Consider the following 22,266-nt stretch of genomic DNA (forward strand, 5'->3'; position numbering starts at 1 on the left):
TGAGTTGTACAATGGAAAAGAAACTGCAGTTTCATTCTGAAACGAATTTGTTCTGCCCACAGTACGACAACCTGGTGTAATATTTCCGTGCTGTCCTTGAAACAGTTTTGGAGGATTGTAGCACTGTCCCTCTAAATTTGTCACTACGAGTGTATTCGTCATGTTTCAATGTATTCGTCATGTTTCCGATCATTGCTGTTGCTTCGTCTATAATTAATTGCTAGTCAGCTCGAAGTTAAACACGGACGGTCACAGTTGGAACATCACTGGATTTTGCTTACAGTTACTAATTTTCTGTTGGCACAGATACTGTGCAGGTTGGAAGCCATAGCAACGTGTCGTAACGCCTAGAGGAAAGACAGTTCTAATGTGAGAGACCACTGCAGACACCTGCAGTGCATTTAAATCTTGATAGATACAGATAAAAGACTACTTCAAGTACGTAATAAATTGAAACATACCACTATCTTAAATGTTCAGTAGTACAAGTGTTACCACCAATACGACGGCATTAAAAATGCCTAAGTTTTACATAACAATTAATGAATAGTGGCCGGTCGCCATTAGTTACACGAAGAGATTGTGCCTTCTTAAATTAATACCGGGAACCAAGAGCCGAAAGTACGAGCCAGCAGGCTGAGAACACGACTCACTGAGCAGCGCATGAATTAATCAGAGCGAGAAGGGGCGAGACGGCACCAGTCACGGCTCACTGCCACACAGCGGCCTCATTATCACTGAAATACGGCGCAGCGCACACTAACAAAAAAATTCTCCACTCGAGGAGATGAAAGCAAATAAAAAAACCGACGTCTGATTAGACAGGGCGAGGTTACGATGCGACAGATGACGCAGTATTCCGAGAGGATAAATGGCCACTACGTATCCAAACTCGAGTGGGAAATTATTCTGGTAACAAAGGAGACAGTGGAGCTCAGCTCACGGAACGATAGTCAGTGACCTCCTCTAGTAATAACGAATGTTAACAACTATAAGCCAGACCAGGACTCGATGCCAAGACCCAGTAGTTGGTCAGCAGTGCTCTTACCGACAGAGCTATCTAGCCACAACCCGCGACCTGCTTTCCAAACTTCACTCACATCTGCTAAGGAAAGGCACCGGGTTCGAGTCCTTGTCCTGCGGTTTAGTCTGCCGAGAAGTTTCAACACTGCAGCACATTCTGCTTCAGAATGAAACACTCACTATGGGAATTACTGACAACAATAAATGTCGTATTACAGTTCGACGCCTTCTTCCAACACGACGCAGCGCCAGAGATACGAGTGTTATCACGCGTTTCTCTACTTCTTTCAGAGAAGAGTGCTTGCTTTCGTGGCCACTGTAATTGATGGTGAAATCTTTCGAGTTGCTACGCCACGTCACATTCTTTCGATTTCTGCGATGCTAGACGTTACGACTCCTCTGCTTTGATCTTCTTCAGGGTTACACTGCTATTCCCCCAACCTACACTAGGAACGTCGCAGAGACCGATCACTGTAGTCAAAACATAGAGGCCATTATATCTAGGAACGGACAGCACTAATGAAATGCTAACGGGCTAGGCATGTGGTCAGAAGCCAGGTCTAGCGATGGACAAGACACCGCTGAAGACACAGGAGAAGACCACGAGACTGATGGGACAAAGATATACAGAAACAAGCAGAAATCAACTGTCAGAGATCACCGAAAGATCGGGCTTGCTGAAGACAACGGCCGAAAGTGTGCCCCGATGTCTGACTTGACGAGAACTTACAATATAGCTACAGAAATGGCTGATAATGATATGCTAAATGAAATTAGGTGCCACTAATACTATTTTTCAGAACAACATAAATAAAGACTTTATTAATTACACACATAAAAAAAAGTTTTGCATCACACCGATTCCAAGAACTCCGGAAGATAGACGTTGACTGTCGATATGTATTACAGACACAGTTCCCTTGACTGATCAGAGATGTCACTAAACCCGCAAGTTGTAAACAACCATGCATGAGCAGCGCCTATTAGACGGAGGCGAAAGGGGGGGGGGGGGGGGTGGGCGGTCCGACAGTCGATCAGTTCCAGTCATTCCACCAGGAACAGGAAGGAGGAACACGGCTCATATTGTGTGTAGTTCAACCATGACTAGACGGCAATACGGCGGTTCGATCGTGTCCGCATTGTTACTTTGTGCCAGAAGGGCTCTCAACAAGGGAAGTTTCCAGGCGTCTCGGAGTGAACCAAAGCGATCTTAGTAGGACTTGGAGGAGATACAGATGGTTCAAATGGCTCTGAGCACTATGGGACTCAACTGCTGAGGTCATTAGTCCCCTAGAACTTAGAACTAGTTAAACCTAACTAACCTAAGGACATCACAAACATCCATGCCCGAGGCAGGATTCGAACCTGCGACCGTAGTGGTCTTGCGGTTCCAGACTGCAGCGCCTTTAACCGCACGGCCACTTCGGCCGGCGAGGAGATACAGAGAGATAGGAACTGTCGATGGTATGCCTCACTCAGGCCGCCCTAGGGGTACTACTGTAGTGGATGATCGCTACCTACGGATTATGGCTGCGTAGAACCCTGACAGCAACGCCACCATGTTGAGTAATGCTTTTCGTGCAGCCACAGGACGTCGTGTTACAACTTAAACTGTGCGAAATAGGCTGCATGATGTGCAACTTCACTCCCGATGTCCATGGCGAGGTCCATCTTTGCAATCACGATACCATGCAGCGCGGTACAGATGGGCCTAACAACATGCCAAATGGACCGCTCAGAATTGTCATCATGTTCTCTTCACCCATGAGTGTCGCATATGCCTTCAACCAGACTATCTTCGGAGACATGTTTGGAGGCACCCCGGTCAGGCTGAACGCCTTAGACACACTGTCCAGCGAGTGCAGCAAGATGGAGGTTCCCTGCTGTTTTGGGGCGGCATTATGTGGGACCGACGTACGCCGCTGGTGGTCATGGATGACGCCTTAACGGCTGTACAATACGTGAATGCCGTCGTCCGACCGGTAGTGCAACCATATCGGCAGCATATTGGCGAGACATTCGTCTTCATGGACGGCAATTCGCACCCACATCGTGCACATCTTGTAAATGACTTCCTCCAGGATAACGACAGAGTTCGACTAGAGGTGTCAGCATGTTCTCCAGACATGAACCGTATCGAACTTGCCTGGGATAGATTGAAAAGGGCTGTTTATGGACGACGTGACCCACCAACCACTCTGAGGGATCTATGTCGAATCGCCTTTGAGCAGTGGGACAATCTGGACCAACAGCGCCTTGATGAACTTGTGGATAGTATGCCACGACGAATACATTCATGCATGAATGCAAGTGGACGTGCTACTGGGTATTAGAGGTACTGACGTGTACAGCAATCTGGGCCACCACCTCTGGAGGTCTCGATGTCTGGTGGTGCAACATGCAATGTGTGGTTTTCATGAGCAATAAACAGGGCGAAAATGATGTTTATGTTGATCTTTATTCCAATTTTCTGTACAGGTTCCGGAACTCTCGGTACCGAGGTGATGCAGAACTTTTTTGATGTGTGTATTATACAAATCTGACATCGATCGTGGATCAAATTTTATTTTGAAGTACGTATATTTTAAATACAGATCGCTACGCGTTTCGAGCTTCATCTCATCTTCAGGTGATCATTCGGAGTAAATGTAACGTTAAGGTGCTAACCTTAACTCAAGATAGGATGTTGAAGTATTGACGGAGATTTAGAAGAAGTTTATTTAAGTGTCCGGACACTGGATCTGTTTCTCTTCGTTTTACTGTCGTTCTTCACCACAGTAACGACGGACGCCTGTCAGTACGTAAATTTCACGGCGTGAAGATGAACTGCATTGCAAACTCCTAAGGCTGAAGAAGTGTAAGTATTTAGTAATATGCTGATTTTTACATCACTGAAAGAGTCAAATAAATGTTAACAATCGGCTTTCTTATTGTGATAACATAAATGCCGTTCCGTTGACAGCTCCCCGCACTTTACACGCTTTTCCTTCGTAAAGAGTTGAAATGTTCCTGTGGAAGTTTACTAAGACCTGAGCGCTCGTAAAACGAAAGATCTTAGCAGTTGCATCCAGCGAGTTAAAGTGACGATATGATGCCGATCTTGTTGGAGGTTGCTTTACTCAAAATTCCTGAAACGTAACTGTATGTTACTGCCTCCGGATAATCTCTTGATTATCAGAGGTGTAAGGTATAAAAACGAAACATCTATAATTCTATTAGTCGCGACCTCGAAGAAAATCTGTATGATGTTCCATCTCCAACAAAATTCATAACGGTATTATCGAATACTTAATATCTTTAAGAACTGTAAATATCGTTACAGCTCCTGTATAATTCAAACGGAAATCAATATGGATGGACTTTAAATCAAATACACGCGCTCCCTTTACGACATCGGTCATGGACGTTATAAAAGGTAAGAAGGTCTTGCAGAAGAACAGCACATATCCCTGGACGCGGTGATGTATGGTAAACTACAACCTTGAAATCGCCGTCTGTTCTAGTATATTGTCCTAAACGTAGCAGTGTAGACGTGCGCTATTCACATTTCATTTTTTGAAAAAGAACCCTACCTCACTCCACATTCGAATAAAAAATAATTGCGAACAGAAAAAAGAAAGGAAAAAAATGATTTTTAGAGGGAGGATATTGGGCGCAGCTTTGTTGATGAAACCACATGACATTGTGCAAAATGCCTCCCAAATTCAAAAATGAGATATCGTGATAGGAATTTCATCCCCAAAGACGACCAGAGCGTTTCCTTCAAAATACGTACTTATGATGCAATGTTAAGCTATAGGCAAAATAAGTAAGTCCAAATTTTGGAGCAGGGCATGGTCATACTGTCTCCTGTAGGACAATGCCTATTGAAGCAATGTGTTGGTCAAATCTTCTGACTAAAGTGTTATCCTCCTCCAAAATTCAGAACATGTTTCGGACGTAAATTGTAGACTTGGTATGCGAATAAAAGGTGAGACGACCCTGTCAACCGCTGCGAAAAACTTTCACTACTGTTCATGCATAGGTGATGCAGAACGACCAGCAAGAAGTGACAGTACGCAGCTGATCTTGGACGTGCTGCTGCCCAGAAGTCGACGATTAGAAGAATAAATACGAGACCACAGCGTTGTTCACAGAAGCCTAATCACTGATCTGTGAAGCATTTAAAGGATCTGTTGTAGACTGATGAGCCATAGTATGCGGTACACCTACCGGAAGAACGTGAGATGATCCACTGAATGATTAGCCACCGTAGTTTACCTGAGACTGTTGAGGTGGTAGTGGAATTTTCTGGTTTTTGCTCCGACCACTAGTTTCGGTTGATCAAGAGTCAGTTTGCAATCAGTCCTTCTCTCTATCGGTACAATAATGCGTCTGACGTCAAAACTTAATCTTAAGAACATCAGCTAGCTTTGCTAAACCCGTCAAAGCCCTCATCGATATCCCAGCAATTTTTTTTTCCGGATGAAATAGTGCTTCATTTGTGTGTAGTGGACATCATATAGAATTCACGAAAAACTATTTAGCATACTCCACGGTTAATGTAAACAATATTACCTACAGTACACCAGAACACAGCGGACCTTACTCGTGACTATTAGCCACTGCGGTAACAGCAAAACGAAGCTTGCCACTGTGTTACTTGCATAGATGGAGTCTTTGGAACAAACAGCAGTGGACTTCTAGAGAATATTGGGTACGCAGCACATTACTAAGCACAGCACTCTACGTCATTTCTTCAGACAAATCTCTTGTCAAGTTAAGAGAAACGATCGCTTGTGTCTCATAAACACAGTGGTGAATGAGTCTATAATCCTTGACTTCTCTGTCTGTAGAGCGTTGCTACTGTACGCTCGAGCAGTGTAGTTATTTATGCAGCTAGAAGCAGGAAGGCTGATGCAAGCAAATTGCAGCTAAAAAGTAATGCTAGACGCTGACGCAAACTGCTCGCCAGAGCGGCGCGCGACGTTGCCAAATGTACTACAGGTAGCCGCGATTGTTCGGCGCAGTGCCAGCCGATATGCAAATACGATTGTGCACATACACACCGGCAGAGGAGTTTCCCTGGACATAACATATACTGTCTATAAGGATGGAGACGTAAAACTGGAATTTCGGAAGAATATGATCCACTCAGCTCGAAGATAGTAAGGGCAGATAAATTCGAGAACTATCGCACACTGAGCGCGACAAATCGTACGTTGGATTGTTAGGAGCACGGCTTTAAGCTGCGGTCACAGTGGCTCCGATATTTGTGGATTCCGCCGACGCCCGACATCGGCCGGAGAAGGACGATCTTTTCAGATCACTACGCCACTACGTGCGCGGTCACGCTATGTCCGATCTTGTCTCCCGAACGTACAGATTCGGACGATAGTCGGTGAAATTCAAATCAGTTTGTTTTCTTCGGTCAAATCGACAGACGGTCTCGCACACGAAATGTGGGCCGCGAGAAACTGATAAGTTTAGTCCAAGAAAGAGTGAGTTTGTGGCATCCTGAGGATGAAAATACCATAATCGGGATATTGTTCGGAATATACGGACTGAAATCAGAGGTTTATTCGAAACCTCAAATAGGAAAAATCTTTATTGGAAATTTTAGGCATAGATCATAACAATATGGCATTTCAGTCTCTGATCGCTATTTTTTTATTTTCAATGACCGGTTTCAGGCTAGCCCCCATTAACAAGGGAGATATAGTTACCGATAGAACTATCTTAGTTTACAAAAAGAAATTCTGAAATGTATTAAATGCCAACATACTATATATTGCAATTACAGAGTAACCTGTCAGTACAGAACTATTGGTTCGCTGTCTAACGAAAGTAATTTTTAATCCGTTAAAATCTTATATCACAGTTTGGAGAAACCTGATTGGTAAAAGTAAAAAGTGCCCTCTACCTGTAAGAACTGTGCATATGTATTAAGATGTTACAGATAGAGGATACTTCTTACTTTTACCAATCAGGTTTCTCCAAACTGTGATATAAGGTTTTAACAGATTAAAAATTATTTAGCTATGACACCGAACAAATAGTTCTGTACTGACAGGTTACTCTGTAACTGCAATATATGGAATGTTGGCATTTAATACATTTCAAAATTTCTTTTTGTAAACTAAGATAGTTCTATCAGTAACTATATCTCTCTTGTTAATTATATTTTTAACTTTATGTAACAGATCTGAAGATGGGCAGCTAGCCTGAAACCGGTCATTGAAAATATAAAATAGCGTTCAAAGACTGAAATGCCATATTTTTATTCAAAGAACGTTCGCGGCAATCCCAATAAGACAATCATGTCTAGTTTTGGTAGATCATAACATCAAAATTAATTTGTTCAAGTGAAAAGGATGGCGTATCTTGACATGGTTATAACTACTGTACTGGATCTTTGTTTTTTGGTAAGTTGTTATTAGTTGTCTACAAATTATTATTACTACTTACTGGCGTTTTATGCCACTAAGGTAGTGATTCTGTTAATATGAAGAGGTTTGCAAATATGATGTACGGTATGTATTTCCACTTTTAAGGACTTTAGGTTACCAGAGTATCTCGTGCCACATTTTATAACTGTCTTTTCTTCGTGTACTAAATGACAGACATTGAAGGTTAATTGATGTACGTCTACACAACTTTAAATAAATGCAGCAAAACAGAGTGTTTACGTAACTTGCTTTTCAAGGTCACCACGAATTATCTCAAGTATGTAACAACTTTTCTCCAGTCATCTCATGTATTCGTAAAACTTTCCTGGATATTCCAATAACTAAGAACAGAGCGTATACTGGCCGCGCTCTTTGCGAGACAGGAAAGCTAATTCACATGCATTTGGCGTCTCTTTAATAGCAGAGCCCGCATGCAGCACCTCGTATCCAAGCACAGAGGCGTCGTGGTATCACCCCACCCTAAGAGGTTAAACTCTCATCTACTTCATACATAGTACAGAATCTAACCTAACCTAACCTCCTTGACCCTGCCAAAAACTGACGGAGATCGGACATATTATGACCACGCAGTCGGCTGATGTTATCGGGCTACGTCTAGGGACGGTGTCTGACGACCGTTGTCGGTGCCACTGTGAACGCAGCCTTAATCGGACACGTTCGCCTTTTTACAGTCATGTCCGCTCAAGTATAAACAAGGCCGGCTGTACGGCTTCTTTAGACTTTTTAGCAATGAAGTAGAGAACACACAACTAAAGGCCGTTCGAGGCTAATGACGTCAATGCGAGAAAGAAGTATAAAGAGGGATAAGGAGATACACCACAACGGTATACAGATATACTAACCAATGCTATTATTATGCCTGTGTCGTTAGGTTTTTCTTTGTAGGCCAAACGAACCTAACCCACAATATCTCAAAGAGCCAACGAGTCAAAGAAGAATTTACTGATCAAATGTGGCGTAAGAATTATGGCTAAACATCAATAATAGGCACATAATTGCCAAAGACATCACTCTGGACATATGAATTTAGCACCCAATTAAAGCACTTTTAGTGGGTGACATTAACTAATGTTCCATGCTGGGACCAAGAAGCAGAAGCTACAGATATTTTGCAAATACACTTCTCGGGTTTCCCGCTGGATCGTATAGTGTGGATCGCACAATACGCGACTTGCAGCAGTAACAGCAGCAACTACCATCATCTGAAGATGTCGAGCAGCTACATCGGTGAAATATTGTGCGATTTACACAATACGAATCCGGCGGTAAACCCGAGAAGTGTATCTTAAGCAGATCCGTCGGGAAAGCCTGAAAAGTCAGATATAGATATTCTGCCTAGAAACAAAAAAAAAAATTGAAGTTGGATGGCAGTAAATTCTTTGATCAGCGGCAAAATTTCACGAATTTCAACTCACAGTATAATGAAGAATTTTACTCCGAATTAACGAAATTGGCAGAAGATGGCTTTTGAAATTCCAGGCTATAAGCACAAGCACTAAGATTATGTTATTGTTGTTCTACAATTTAAAATTATCTTGTCAAGAATTCCACGAAATGGTTTCCAATGAAAACAAAGCTCTCAAAGTGGATTTAAATGAGGAAGATTAATACGAAAACTTAACTACAGATTGTCATTTTATCATAAATCTGTTGGACTGACCAAAGTTATTGAATATCTTTTCGATTTCATCCCAGAAGAATAGATATTCGTGTATTTTGTTTAGTGAATTAGTTGATTTTGACATAAAATTAACTTAGGAAGAAGACTAAGCATTTAAGAAGACTGTGCACTTGGTTGCTGCCACAATTGCCAATTTATAAGACCCTTCACTGGTTGTATTTTTAGTTTAAGCACGTTTAAGTCTCATACTCAACAGACTCTATTGCTCTTTAACATAGGCAATCCAGCTATTAGATCAAAATGGCTGGCAAAATAGATAACCGAGTCTGGCTTTCCTGTTTCGGACCTAGCATCCCTACTCATGCATCCATGTTGCTGACCAGAAGAGTAATAGGTACACAGAATTTTGGAAAACAAATTCAGGATCTTTGAGATGACGAGTCGTTAATGTATATGAAAGGTAAAGGCCTGAGAGCGGCAGATCAATCAAAAATGTAAAGTTATGCAAAATGTTTTAAAAATCCCCAGAAAATGAGAATACGCTGTATCAAAAGACATAGAGTTCATACAAGAACGAAGAAGGAACAATAAAAATGTAAGACCAAGACAGAAGCCCTCACACTAAAACAGCGTAGGGCAAGATGCAATTTCTCTTGTATAATATGTTCAACCTGTATATGGAAGAGGGAGTGGGACTAATATTCGAAGTGACAGAATATCAATGATAAGTTTCGCTTTTGACACCTGTATCCTCAGCGGAAATGAGGAGGAATTACAGGAACTGTCAACTGAGCACAGAATAAGGATTAACAGTAAACGAAAGAAACATGAAAGTAGTGAGGAGCAACGAGATGGAAAAAAATCTGCTACGTTGGAAGTAAAAAAAACATGGCGGACTACCCAAGGAGTACATAATAGGAAGACCGCTAATAGCAAAAAGAGTATTCCTACGCCAAAAGAAGTCTCGTACTCTTAGGCGTTCACTGAAAAAGAAATGTATGGGAGTTTAAATTTGGAACACACTATGCCACGGAAGTGTACCAAGGCGTGTAGAAAAATCGGAAAAGAAGAAAACTGGAGCATTCAAGACGTGGTGTTACACAAGGAAGTTGAAAATTAAGGGGACTGACAAGAAACTAAAGAGGTTCGCCGCCGAATCGACGAGGAAAGGGATGTGGGGCGAGCTAGAAACAGGGCAGGGCGAAAGGACATGAGGTAAAACATCAAGTCTACTGGTCTAGCCGATATTAGGTGTAGCCCCTAAAGGGTAAGAGTGACTGCAATACGCGCGACAAACAACTGAGGGCGTTCAGTGTTACAGCAACTCTGAGATAGATCGGCGCAAGAGAGGTAATGGCGGTGGTATATATTAAACCATTAGAAGATCGATGACACAAAAACAAAGAAGGATAGCCTGGACGCACTTCAAGAGGATCAGCAAGGTTTGCGCGTCACTTACTCGAAATTAAACAGCAACACTGTTGACTTGGAGACTCTTTGCGTTGTCACAGTCCAGAAGAAGGGATGACCAATACCTCACAACGGAAACGCTAGTGGCAGCTTACCTGCAACAATAGAAAAAGAAATAGTAAAATTTCACGTCTGATGTATTTTTATTCCATATACATAAAACACTTTTAGAATTTAACTATTGGTGTATGCTCTCAGAATAAGACCAGAAGAGGATATCTACGAGGATAATCCCAAAAGTAAGGTCTCCTATTTTTTTAAGTACATAGACCTGTTTATTTCTACAATGATTTACATCAGTTTACAGCTTGAACATTTAGCTATTTTTCCACAGAATCACCATTTCTGTCGATGCATTTTTGTAGACGCTGTGGCAGTTTTTGTATGCCCATGTCATACCAACTCACCGCCATGCTGTTCAGAAAGTTATGAACCTCTTCTTTCACCTCGTCGTCGGAGCAGGAATGGTGATTATGTTGAAAAATAGCTAAATGTTCAGGCTGTAAACTGACGTAAACCATTGTAGAAATAAACAGGTCTATGTAGTTACAAGATAATAGGAGACCTTACTTTTGGGATTACTCAGCTCTTTCGTGGTACATTTTGAACCATAGGAAAGTACGAAGGGCTATACCGTGCTCTTTATAACACAGCTGTATTTCCGAACATCATTTTTCGCAAGTGTCGTTCCCACTCAACTGTACAGGGGTTAGCACAGCAAGCCTTGTAATATACTCTCCACGTTTGCTATCGTTTACCATTGTTCACCGTGAAAAGTTTCGAAAATTTCTCCAATTACATTCAGATGAACTCTCCGTACTTCGTTTTCGTCTCACATTTTCGGAATAATCAAAATGAGTTAAACATCGCTATATCCAAATTCCCGTACCAATTAGAAGACTACCCACTCCTTTCCACTGTTTTAGTGAGTATATCACTTCGGTTGCTTAGTGTCGTTGATTTTCTGTAACCAATTACCACACTCTGTTTCCCGATGCTGAATTTTTCTCTGCCTCGTGATGACTGGATGTTGTGTGATGTCCTTGGGTTAGTTAGGTTTAAGTAGTTCTCAGTTCTAGGGGACTGATGACCATAGATGTTGAGTCCCATAGTGCTCAGAGCCATTTGAACCGATGCTGAATTGTTTGTTATACCGTAGGCAATGCAGTATTATATTTCGTGAAGAGTAAGAGTTATCATGCTTAGACAGTAAATCACTCGTAAAACGATCTTATTCTTTCGAATCTGTCTCTTTTGGTGGACAAAGTGATTCTTCAGATTAACTCTCTATCATCAAATGGTGGAGTCAGGCTAACATTCAAAGAAGTGAAGGAGAAACCGATGAAAGGAGAAGCTAAACTCAGATCGTAAAAATTGGGAAAATTAATAACGCGATAAAGAGAATGCCGCCAGCATTACACATAGGAAAAGTGCTTGTGACATGTCAGATGCTTTTTAAGCTCCATCCACGATGATCAGTTTGGGTTCTGCTAAATGTAGGAACATGTGAGGCAATACTGACCCTAAGACATGAAAGGCATACCTATGTCTATAGCATTTGTAGATGCTACTGTACTTTGAACCTTTGAGGGTAGCAATGTTAAAATATAGAAAGCGAAAGATTATTTGCAATTTGTACAGAAACCTATAGTTATAAGAAGAGAAGGACACGAAAGGGAAGCGGTAGTTCAGAAGTGACTGAGAAAAAGTTGTAGCCCATCCACAATCTTACTCAATCTGTGCACTGAACAAGCAACAATGGGGACTAAGAAGAAATTTGTAACAAAAAATAAATTACAGGGAGAACAAATGAAAAAGTTAAGGTTTATCGATGACATTGGGGACGTAGAAAAGTAGTTGAACGTAATGGATAGCGTCTTGAAGAGAGATTATAAGGTCAACATCAACAAAAATATATAGAGTGCAATGGAACGTAGGCGAATTAAATCAGGCGATGCTGAGGTGATTAGATTAACAAATGAGACACTAAAAGTCATAGAAGAGTATTTGCTACTTGGACAGCAAAATAATGGATGGTTGCTGAAGTAGAAATGCAGACTGGCAATAGCAAAAAAAGTATTTTTGAAAAAGAGGAATTCATTAAAGTCCGAAGAGAATAAAAGCTTTAGAAATATGGTGATACAGAAAAATGCTGAAAATTAGGCAGCTAGACCGAATAACTAACTAGGAGGTAGCGAATCGAACTGGTGAAAAACAATTTATGGCACAATCTGACTAAAAGAAGGGATCGGTTGATTGGATGCATGCTGATGTATCCATAAATATTCCCGATAAGCGACCGTGTCGATGTGAAGTATTTACACAGTGTTTCCGATAACCCCCTCTAGTTGCGGAATGCCAGGCTCAGTTTGACGTTCCGCGCGGCATCACATTGAAAACAGAAAGTCCTGAATTACAAGCAGCGAGGAATAAAAGAGATTGGCTGATTCATGGAAAGCTGCATTCATTGAGGCTCTAGCAAAGCAGAATGAGTCTGTTATAGACATTCTGACATGACACTGTTGGAGATAAAGAACGCCGGTAGCGGTGGACAATAAAAATCCTGCTGCTTCATGGATCATATCTTGAAGAAAGATTCTTTCAGCGGAAATTGCGCAAGCAATATATAAATGTTAGTTTGTTCATCCTTTGAGTTCTGTTTTTGAAACATTATGTTTTATAGGACTTCCATCTGTACACATTTAACAATTATAATCAAACAAAAAATAATTATAGAACCATGGATCCTATCGCCTTAGAAAATTTTTTGTGAATAAATAGATGCAGTGCCCGAAGAGGAATAATTCAGGTTTTTATGGCACTTACAAGTTTCCTATCATACAATGTCGCAAGTTCGTTGTGGCTCCTCGCGTTCTTAATGTTTTAAAGGAAATGGAGCATTTTACTTCAGTGGTAACGCACTTACTTGCGGATTTGCGATGGTGTCTTTCTGAAATACCACTAATGTCCGACGACGAGAGCGTGAAACTACTATATAAACCAAATGAGTACAAGCAAACTATCGAATAGGCGATTCCACGTGTAAAAGGCACATCACTGTCTCAGCAACGCTTTAACAATTCTTATAGCATTTGTTTGTTGTTCATCTCTATCGTCATTGTTATGATAATAACGATGATGGCTTCTCCTATTTTCTACAAGAACGCAAAATTTCAAAGCAGTGGTAATCTTAAAAATAAAAATTACTCTCTTTTTTTTTAAAAAAAGTGTTGTTTGGAAACAAAAAATCTTACCATTTTCTGATATGGCTAACTTATATTTCGGTTTCTCTACTCGGTTATTAGTAAAAAAAATAGGAAAAAATACACCTGTTATAACCGAGATCAAACACACGCCAAAAATACCGGTTATTCAGAACTAAAATACCGGTATCGTTTTTAATCGGTCGGTTTCTGCCATCCCTGCTTCGGTGCCTCTCAGCCACTCATGCCATCCTACTTTACGCAAGGTACAGTCAATTTTATAATGGAGACAAGTGTTAGGGGGCCGGGAGGAGGCGGAATTTTAAAGGAAGGCCGAGGCGTGAATACAATTAGCAGGTTCAAATGAGTATAGGTTCCTATAGTTTATTCACAGACAAAGAGTCTTGCTGAGTATAGTGTCGAGGGCTGCTGAAACCAGTCTTCGGGCTTAAGGCAGGAACTACAACACAACGATTCTTAAGTAGCGTTGCAATCTTATGAACTTGTTATTTTATACCACAGCTAACCAATCAACATGCCTACGTCTCAAAACGTCTACAGACGTTTACTGCACATTTTGTATCAATATTTTGCGCCAAAGTGCGATCCCAAGAACGGTACAATATTAGTGCGCAATATTTGTGCTCGGGATGCCCCAGTAAGTATTTTGCCTTCCTAGCGAACACGTCGGCAATCGCCACGGGCTGAGAAACGAAAACAGGAGGAAGTGGTGATATGTGAAAAGTGATTTGGAAGGCGTTACTCACACGATTAAACGCACATTCTAAAAGACCGTGCAGCAGAACCAGATAACTATCGGAATTTTGTTAATGATGAACGAGGAATCTTTAAGTTAATTTAGGAACCTCGATACATTATATATTTCATATATGTGCTGTCCATATACATGTCCGATTTAAGTTTTCAAAATGCTAAACCTGAAAAGAGTCAGATACATTGTTGTACATGATCGGTAGATAGTGTCGTTATGTATTTCTGCAATAAATAATTCAGGCTTCTGAGATGAACAAATAACAGTTGCGGCGTTATTGTCCTACACTTGAACACTTTTGTCGAATCTTCCTATAGTTGATTACTGGATAAATATTAAATCTGTTCTCAAAATACTCCGCCGGCCGATGTGGCCGAGCGGTTCTAGGCGCTTTAGTCCGGAACCACGCTGCTGCTACGGTCGCAGGTTCGAATCCTGCCTCGGGCATGGATGTGTATGATGTCCTCAGGTTAGTTAGGTTTAAGAAGTTCTAAGTATAGTGGACTGATGACCTCAGATGTGACGTCCCATAGTGTTTAGAGCCATTTGAACGATTTTTTTTTTTTTTTTAGAATACTCGTCTGAATGCACTTGCCCAGATGATTTGTTTTCATTCTGTCAAATGGGGTCTCTGTATAGTTGTTTACACGTCCGTAAATCACGAAGTCTTGGCAGGAACTGTAGTGCATTTTGCAATATCACGTATACACGGAACAACATACTGCGACCGAGCGGGGTATCGCAGTGGTAGGCACACTGGACTCGCACTCGGGAGAAAGACGGTTGTAACCTCCCCACACGTAATTATTAAATAAATTAAATATGAATAATTAATGTGATTCTTTTTTAGTGTAACCTCCCCACAAAATGTTTGTATTTAAATAAATATTTGGTTAATGATTCTAATTTTTGTGTGACCTCAGAAAAAAATTGGTTCCCATTTACGAGTAATCTCCGTGCAGAAATGCATTCACATTTAATGTACCGACAAAATTCTTTTCTCATTTAATGTAAGCTCGAAACAGAAAAATTCCTAAACCCCGAAATAAAAAAAAGATTCAGTAACCTAATAAATTTTAGGACGACAGCAGTGCTGCGCCATGGCCATGTAAGATCATTCTGAATAAAAAGCAAAAATTCTTACCTCAATAAAAACGGCGAATATATCTTCTTACCTAAAAAATTTTCGGCAGAGCTTCGTGCAATGCTGGCCTATACATTTTTGATTCGTGAAAGGAATGATCATGGATTGGATAAATTATTTAAATTGAAATGGATGCTTTAAAAAAATGACTTTATATTACAAAAATTATTATTAGGGCATTTTTAAAACATTTGGATGACAGTTCACATACATTACTAGATATGCGCGATGCTGCTTCTTTACCTTATACAATAATACTCAGGCTCCGGCATCGCTGCACCGCTACCGGCCCAGCCAACACGATACACCAGACCAGAGCAGACTAGCGACTAGCACAGACAACCTCAGACTAGCGACTAGCAACAACTAACTGCTACAGCTACACAGTTCGTACTCAGTCAACACTGCTCTCTGGTCAGCGATTCTCTTATACCTTGCATATCGCAGGCAGCGCATACCTCTTACACGGTTCAAAGCCATTCCGGCCATCCTGATTTAGGTTTTCCGTGATTTCCCTAAATCGTTTGAGACAAGTGCCGGAATGGTTCATTTGGAAGGGCACGGCCGATTTTCTTCCCCATCCCTCCCTAATCCGAGCTTGTGCTCCGACTCTAATGATCTCGTTGTCGACGGGAAGTCTTCCAACATACTGCGCAATATACAGGGTGATTCACGAAGATATGAAAATATTTTAATATGTTATTCTACAAGTAAAACTGAAGAAAAAACTTCATATAAACATAGGTCCGCAAATGTTTAGTTAGAGTTATGCCTAATAAATGATTTTGCTTGAATTTAGCAACTTTGCTAATATGAAGTCATCGCAAAACTGCACGAGGTTAAATTAAAGCATGATTTCCGTATATTTTGTTATTGGTCTGCTGAATCTAATAAAACATGTCCCAGACGTATATCTGCAATAGTTTTCCAGAACATCCAGAGAAACAAAGATTATTATTCAACTAAATTTGCTTACTTTCCATTAAGAATGTAGAAACATTTATCTCATTATTGGCAACCGTTAGTGAGTTGTCTCAGTCGTTTTCTAATCTTGAAAAGAGTTAGTTTTCTGTATTGTTCAGTGAAAGAACATAATAGCAGCAGTGTATTTAAGTGAAACCACATAGTAACTGTTGAAGTTTATATAATTTATAAATGGGGATGCCTTTCAAATTTACGACAGAGGAATACGCCGATATGGTGTTTATTTATGGCAAATGTGATGGTAATGCTGCGCCTGCAGTTAACGAATATCGCGTACGTTATACATCTCGGAGGATTCCGAATACACGAACCATTAGCGGAATACTTCAAAAGTTACGGGAGACGGTTCTCATACACGTGCAGCTAAATGGATTGAACTCGGTGGAGACATTTTTGAACATTTATTGTGAATGTATTATGAAATGATATGTACACTGTACACTGTACAACTTCCTTAACACTGAGCTTTGTTTTTTTTTTTTTTTTTTTTTTTTTTTTTTTTGTTTAACATGAATTCACGTGTGCTATGGTACTAATAAATGCAGATTATCTGACACATTCATACAGTTTCAGTTAACGTCATTACCATCATTTTTCCAAAATTAAATTGTCTACAACTTCTGTTGAAAACATGGTGTAATTGTCTAGAAATTAAAAAACAAATTGGGGCAAGTAGTTAATAAATTAAAAATTTTACGAAATGTCTTTGCTTCTCTGGATGTTCTAGACAACTACTGCACATACACGTCTGAGACATGTTTTATTACATTCACCAGATCAGTAACAACAAAATGAATGGAAACCGTGCTTTAATTTAACTCGTAACGTTTTGCGATGCCTTCATATTAGCGAAGTTGATAAATTTAACGCAAAATCTTTTATTAGCCGTAACTCCGTTGGGGAGCAAAATAACTGATGATGGACGAAGCACAGAAAATATAAAATGTAGACTCGAAATGGCAAGGAAAGCATTTCTGAAGGAGAGAAATTTGTTAACATCGAGTATAGATTTAACTGTCGGGAAATCGTTTCTGAAAGTTTTTGTGTGGAGTGTAGCCATGTATGGAAGTGAAACGTGGACGATAAATAGTTTAGACCAGAAGAGAATAGAAGCTTTCGAAATGTGGTGCTACAGAAGAATGCTGAAGATTACATGGGTAGATCACATAACTAAAGAGGAGGTATTGAACAGAATTGGGGAGAAGAGAAATTTGTGGTAAATCTTGACTGAAAGAAGGGATTGCTTGGTAGGACATATTCTGAGGCATCAAGGGGTCATCAATTTAGTATTGGAGGGCTGCGTGGAGGGTAAAAGTCGTAGAGGGAGACCAAGAGATGAATAGACTAAACAGATTCAGAAGCATGTAGGTTGCAGTAGGTATTGGGAGATGATGAAGCTTGCACAGGATAGAGTAGCATGGAGAGCTGCATCAAACCAGTCTTCAGACTGAAGACCACAACAACAACAACTCCGTAACTAAACATTTCCGGACGTATGTTTATATTAACTTTTGACTTACTTGTTGAATAACATATTAAAATATTTGTATATCTTGGTGAATCACCTTGTGTTGAGTAACTGTAAATAATTTTAAAGCTCCGCAGTTTCCATCAATACACTGCGCCTATCGTCAGCATCGCTCTCAGGTGGTCAATATTATTGCGCAATACTCAGTACTGCGCAGCACTCAGTATTACGCCATGAAAAATGACCGTGTGAGGGTGACCCGCCAGGTTAGCCGAGAGCGCTAATGCGCTGCTTCCTGGACTCGGGTAGGCGTGCCGGCCGCGGATCGTATCCGCCCGGCGGCTTAACGACGGAGGCCGGTGTGCCGGCCAGCCTGGATGTGGTTTTTAGGCGGTTTTCCGTATCCCACTAAGGTGAATACCGGGCTGGTCCCCACGTTCCGCCTCAGTTCCACGGCTCGCAAACATCTGACCACATTCGCACTATTCCATGGATTACACTAGACATAGACAGTTGGGGTACACTAATTCCATCCCGGGGGGTACGGGGTGGCGGCAGGAAGGGCATCCGGCCACCCCTTAAATTAAACTTGCCAATTCCGATTAACCATGCCGACCCTACGTCATTGCGGGAAAAAGGCACAAGTACAAGAATGACCGTGTGAGGGTCCCTTTACGACCACGTCGGCGCTGAACTGTTATGGCAGTCAACCGCACTCGGGGCATGGCACGTTTCGACCACTGTGGCCGTCCACAGAAAAACGGACAGGGGTTGGTTTGGGAAGCGTGTGGCAGACGGTACCTAATAGCGTTTTTTAAGGAAACAATACGGACAGAAATATGTGTGCCGGAAGAGCTGAGTGTTTGAAGTGGGAGTGAAAGGGACGTGCGGTGAGGCGTCCCCGCAGCTGGCAGTAATTAGGCGGCTCGGCTCGGCTCGGCTCGGCTCGGCTCTGCACTGCACGGCACGGCACTCTGTCCCGGACAGAAACAGCAGCCGAGACAGCGACAGCGCACGCCGCCATTGTCCGCGCGTGTCCCGCGCCGCACGCGACTGACCGACCGTGGCCAGCGCGGCAGCGGCCGCTCCACGTCACGTCACGCCACGCCACGCCACGCGCTCATTTCCGGCGTCCGCCGTGCGCTCCACTCTATCACGGCGCCGCGCCGGTTTCCTCGTCCCTGCATTGAAATAGAAACGCCGTCATCTGCTCCCGACAGCCGGGCCGGCCCCGGTCTCTCTTCCGCTCCTTCTTTTCCGCCAGACTCGTCAGAATCACGCACATTCCACTGCCACGTGGCGTCCTGTTATTTCGTTTCAGTTCCTCGGCGTGTAATTGCGCTCTGTTTAATTAACCGAATCACGCACCTTCACACGTAGGGGAGTGTGGAGTGCTCGATTAGCTAGTGGACAGGCAGAATTATGATGGCGGAAGAAATGTACACGACTGGAATTTCACAAGAACCTGAGATAGGTACCGCCTGGTTCACTTGTTATGTTTCATTTGGATGAAACTTTTCAACCCGTAACCCTGGTCATTTTCAGAGCCACGTAACCACTACTGCGAAGGGCAGCTTGTCATCACCAGCCGTCTTACTTTGTTTGCAGATGATACTGTCCGCTATCTCTAGTAAGGTCATCAAAACCAATTACATAATGAATTAGGTAAGATATCTGTATGATGTGATAATTGGCAATTGACCCTAAATAATGAAAACTTGGGGTCATCGGCATCGCCGGCCGGAGTGACCGAGCGGTTCTAGGCGCTACAGTCTGTAACCGCGCGACCGCTACGGTCCCAGGTTCGAATCCTGCCTCGGGCATGGGTGTGTGTGATGTCCTTAGGTTGGTTACGTTTAAATAGTTCTAAGTTCTAGAGGACTGATGACCTTAGAAGTTAAGTCTTATAGCGCTCAGAGCCATTTGTCATCGGCATGAGGGCTAAAAGGAACCCCTTAAACTTGGGTTACACGTTAAATCAATCGAATCTAAAGACCGTCAGTTCAACCAATACCTAGCATTTACGAGGGTGAGTCAAATGAAAACCTTAAATATTTTTTTAAATATTATTTATTGTGCAGAAGTGGTACAAAGCTGTATCACTTTTCAACATAATCTCCCCCACGCTCAACGCAAGTCCTCCAGCGCTTATTAAGTGCATGAATTCCATTAGAAAAAGTTCTTTTGGTAGTCCGCGCAACCACTCATGCACCGCGTGGCGTACCTCTTCATCAGAATGTAACTTCTTTCCTCCTATTGCGTCTTTGAGTGCTCCAAACATATGGAAATAACTTGGGGAAAGGTCTGGTGAGTATGGTGGATGAGGAAGACACTCAAAATGCAGGTCTGTGATTGTTGCAACTGTTGTGGGGCCTTGCATTGTCATGTTGCAAAAGGACACATCCTGACAGCAATCCACGTCGCTTTGATTTGATTGCAGGCTGCAAATGATTTTTTAGGAGACCTGTCTATGATGCACTGGTGACAGTGGTCCCTCTAGGCATGTTATGCTCCAAAATGATGCATTTTTCGCCCCAAAAGAAAGTCAGCATAACCTTCCCTGCTGATGGTACTGTTCGAAACTTCTTTGGTTTTGGTGATGAGGAATGGCGCCATTCCTTGCTCGCTCTCTTCGTTTCCGGTTGGTGGAAGTGAATCCACGTTTCGTCCCCAGTAAAGATTCTTGCAAGGAAGCCATCACCTTCTCGTTCAAAGCGCCGAAGAAGTTCTTCACAAGCATCAACACGTCGTTTTATCATTTCAGGACTCAGCTGGCGTGGCACCCATCTTGCTGACACTTTATGGAACTGCAGCACATCATGCACAATGTGGTGTGCTGACCCATGACTAATCTGTAAACATGCTGCAATGTCATTCAGTGTCACTCGGCGGTTTTCCTTCACTATGGCTTCAACTGCTGCAATGTTCTGTGGAGTCAAACTCGTTGTGCCTGACCTGGACGAGGAGCATCTTCCACTGAAGTCACACCATTTGCGAACTTCCTACTCCATTCGTAGACTTGCAGCTGTGAAAAATATGCATCACCGTACTGAACCTTCATTCGTCGATGAATTTGAATAGATTTCACACCTTCACTACGCAAAAACCGAATAACAGATCGCTGTTCTTCCCTGGTGCAAGTCGCAAGTGGGCCGGTCATCTTTATACTGATACTGCGACGGTATGTGTGCATCTGCATTACGCTGCCACCTACAGGCCATTCTGTACGGTGTTTGTAGCACGCTTACCAACTTACAGGATAACGGCGTGAAATTTCGATTTGTTATTACAAATTTAAGGTTTTTCATTTGACTCACCCTCGTACAATTACGAAATATTGTGGGTAAGGCGAACCAAAAGCTACGTTTTATTGGCAGGACACTTTTACGAGATACAACATATCTATTAAAGACTCTGCCTACACTACGCTTGTCCGTCCTCTTTTAGAGTACTGCCATGCGGTGCGGGATCCTTACAGGACAGGATTAACGGAGTACATCGAGAAAGTTAAAAAAGGGTAACACTTTCGCATTATCTACAAATACGGGATTGTGTCACGGACATGATAAAGAATTTGGGGAGGACATCATTAAAGCAAAGGCGTTTCTCGCCGAGACGGAATCTTCTCACGAAATTTCAATCCACTACTTTCTCCTCCAAATGCGAAAATTTTTTGGAGATCCCGACTAAAATAAGGGAAATCAGAGCTCACACCGAAAGGTATGGTGTTCGTTTATTGGATGCGCTGTTCGAGAGTGGGATAATAGGGAATTACTGTGGATGGTTCGATTAGCCCTCTGCCAGGCACTTAAGCGTGGTTTGCAGAGTAGTCATGTAGATTCAGATGCAGATGTACGACTAATATTTCTCTGAACATTGACAATCTTTCCTTAGCAGTGATAGTTACGTGGATCTGAATACACCATGTATTCCGTTGTCCAGATAAGACGTAGCAAGTAACTCACACAGTATAGTGATTGGACAAAAATATGGGAACACAAAAAATCACAACACACTTCCGTGCCCGGTAAGGTATAGGAAACGCGTTTATATTCAAAACAGATTCCCGTCGGAACAGGTAAGTACAGGTTCTGTATGACTTTCAAGAGAATCTTACACCATTCGTCCTGCA

The 22,266-nt window shown here is 42.0% G+C and overlaps 1 long non-coding RNA gene across 1 annotated transcript in view; it reads right to left on the reverse strand.

Moving 5' to 3' along the window:
• LOC126259592 (uncharacterized) overlaps positions 1-22,266 on the reverse strand; it is a 616,409-nt gene that overhangs the window by 436,075 nt on the left and 158,068 nt on the right. Inside the window, exon 2 of the long non-coding RNA XR_007546537.1 lies at positions 10,553-10,658. This is a non-coding gene — a long non-coding RNA (uncharacterized LOC126259592). The remainder of the gene's footprint in view (positions 1-10,552; positions 10,659-22,266) is intronic.

The sequence above is a fragment of the Schistocerca nitens genome, chromosome 1, assembly GCF_023898315.1.
Source record: "Schistocerca nitens isolate TAMUIC-IGC-003100 chromosome 1, iqSchNite1.1, whole genome shotgun sequence".
Lineage (NCBI taxonomy): Eukaryota > Metazoa > Arthropoda > Insecta > Orthoptera > Acrididae > Schistocerca > Schistocerca nitens.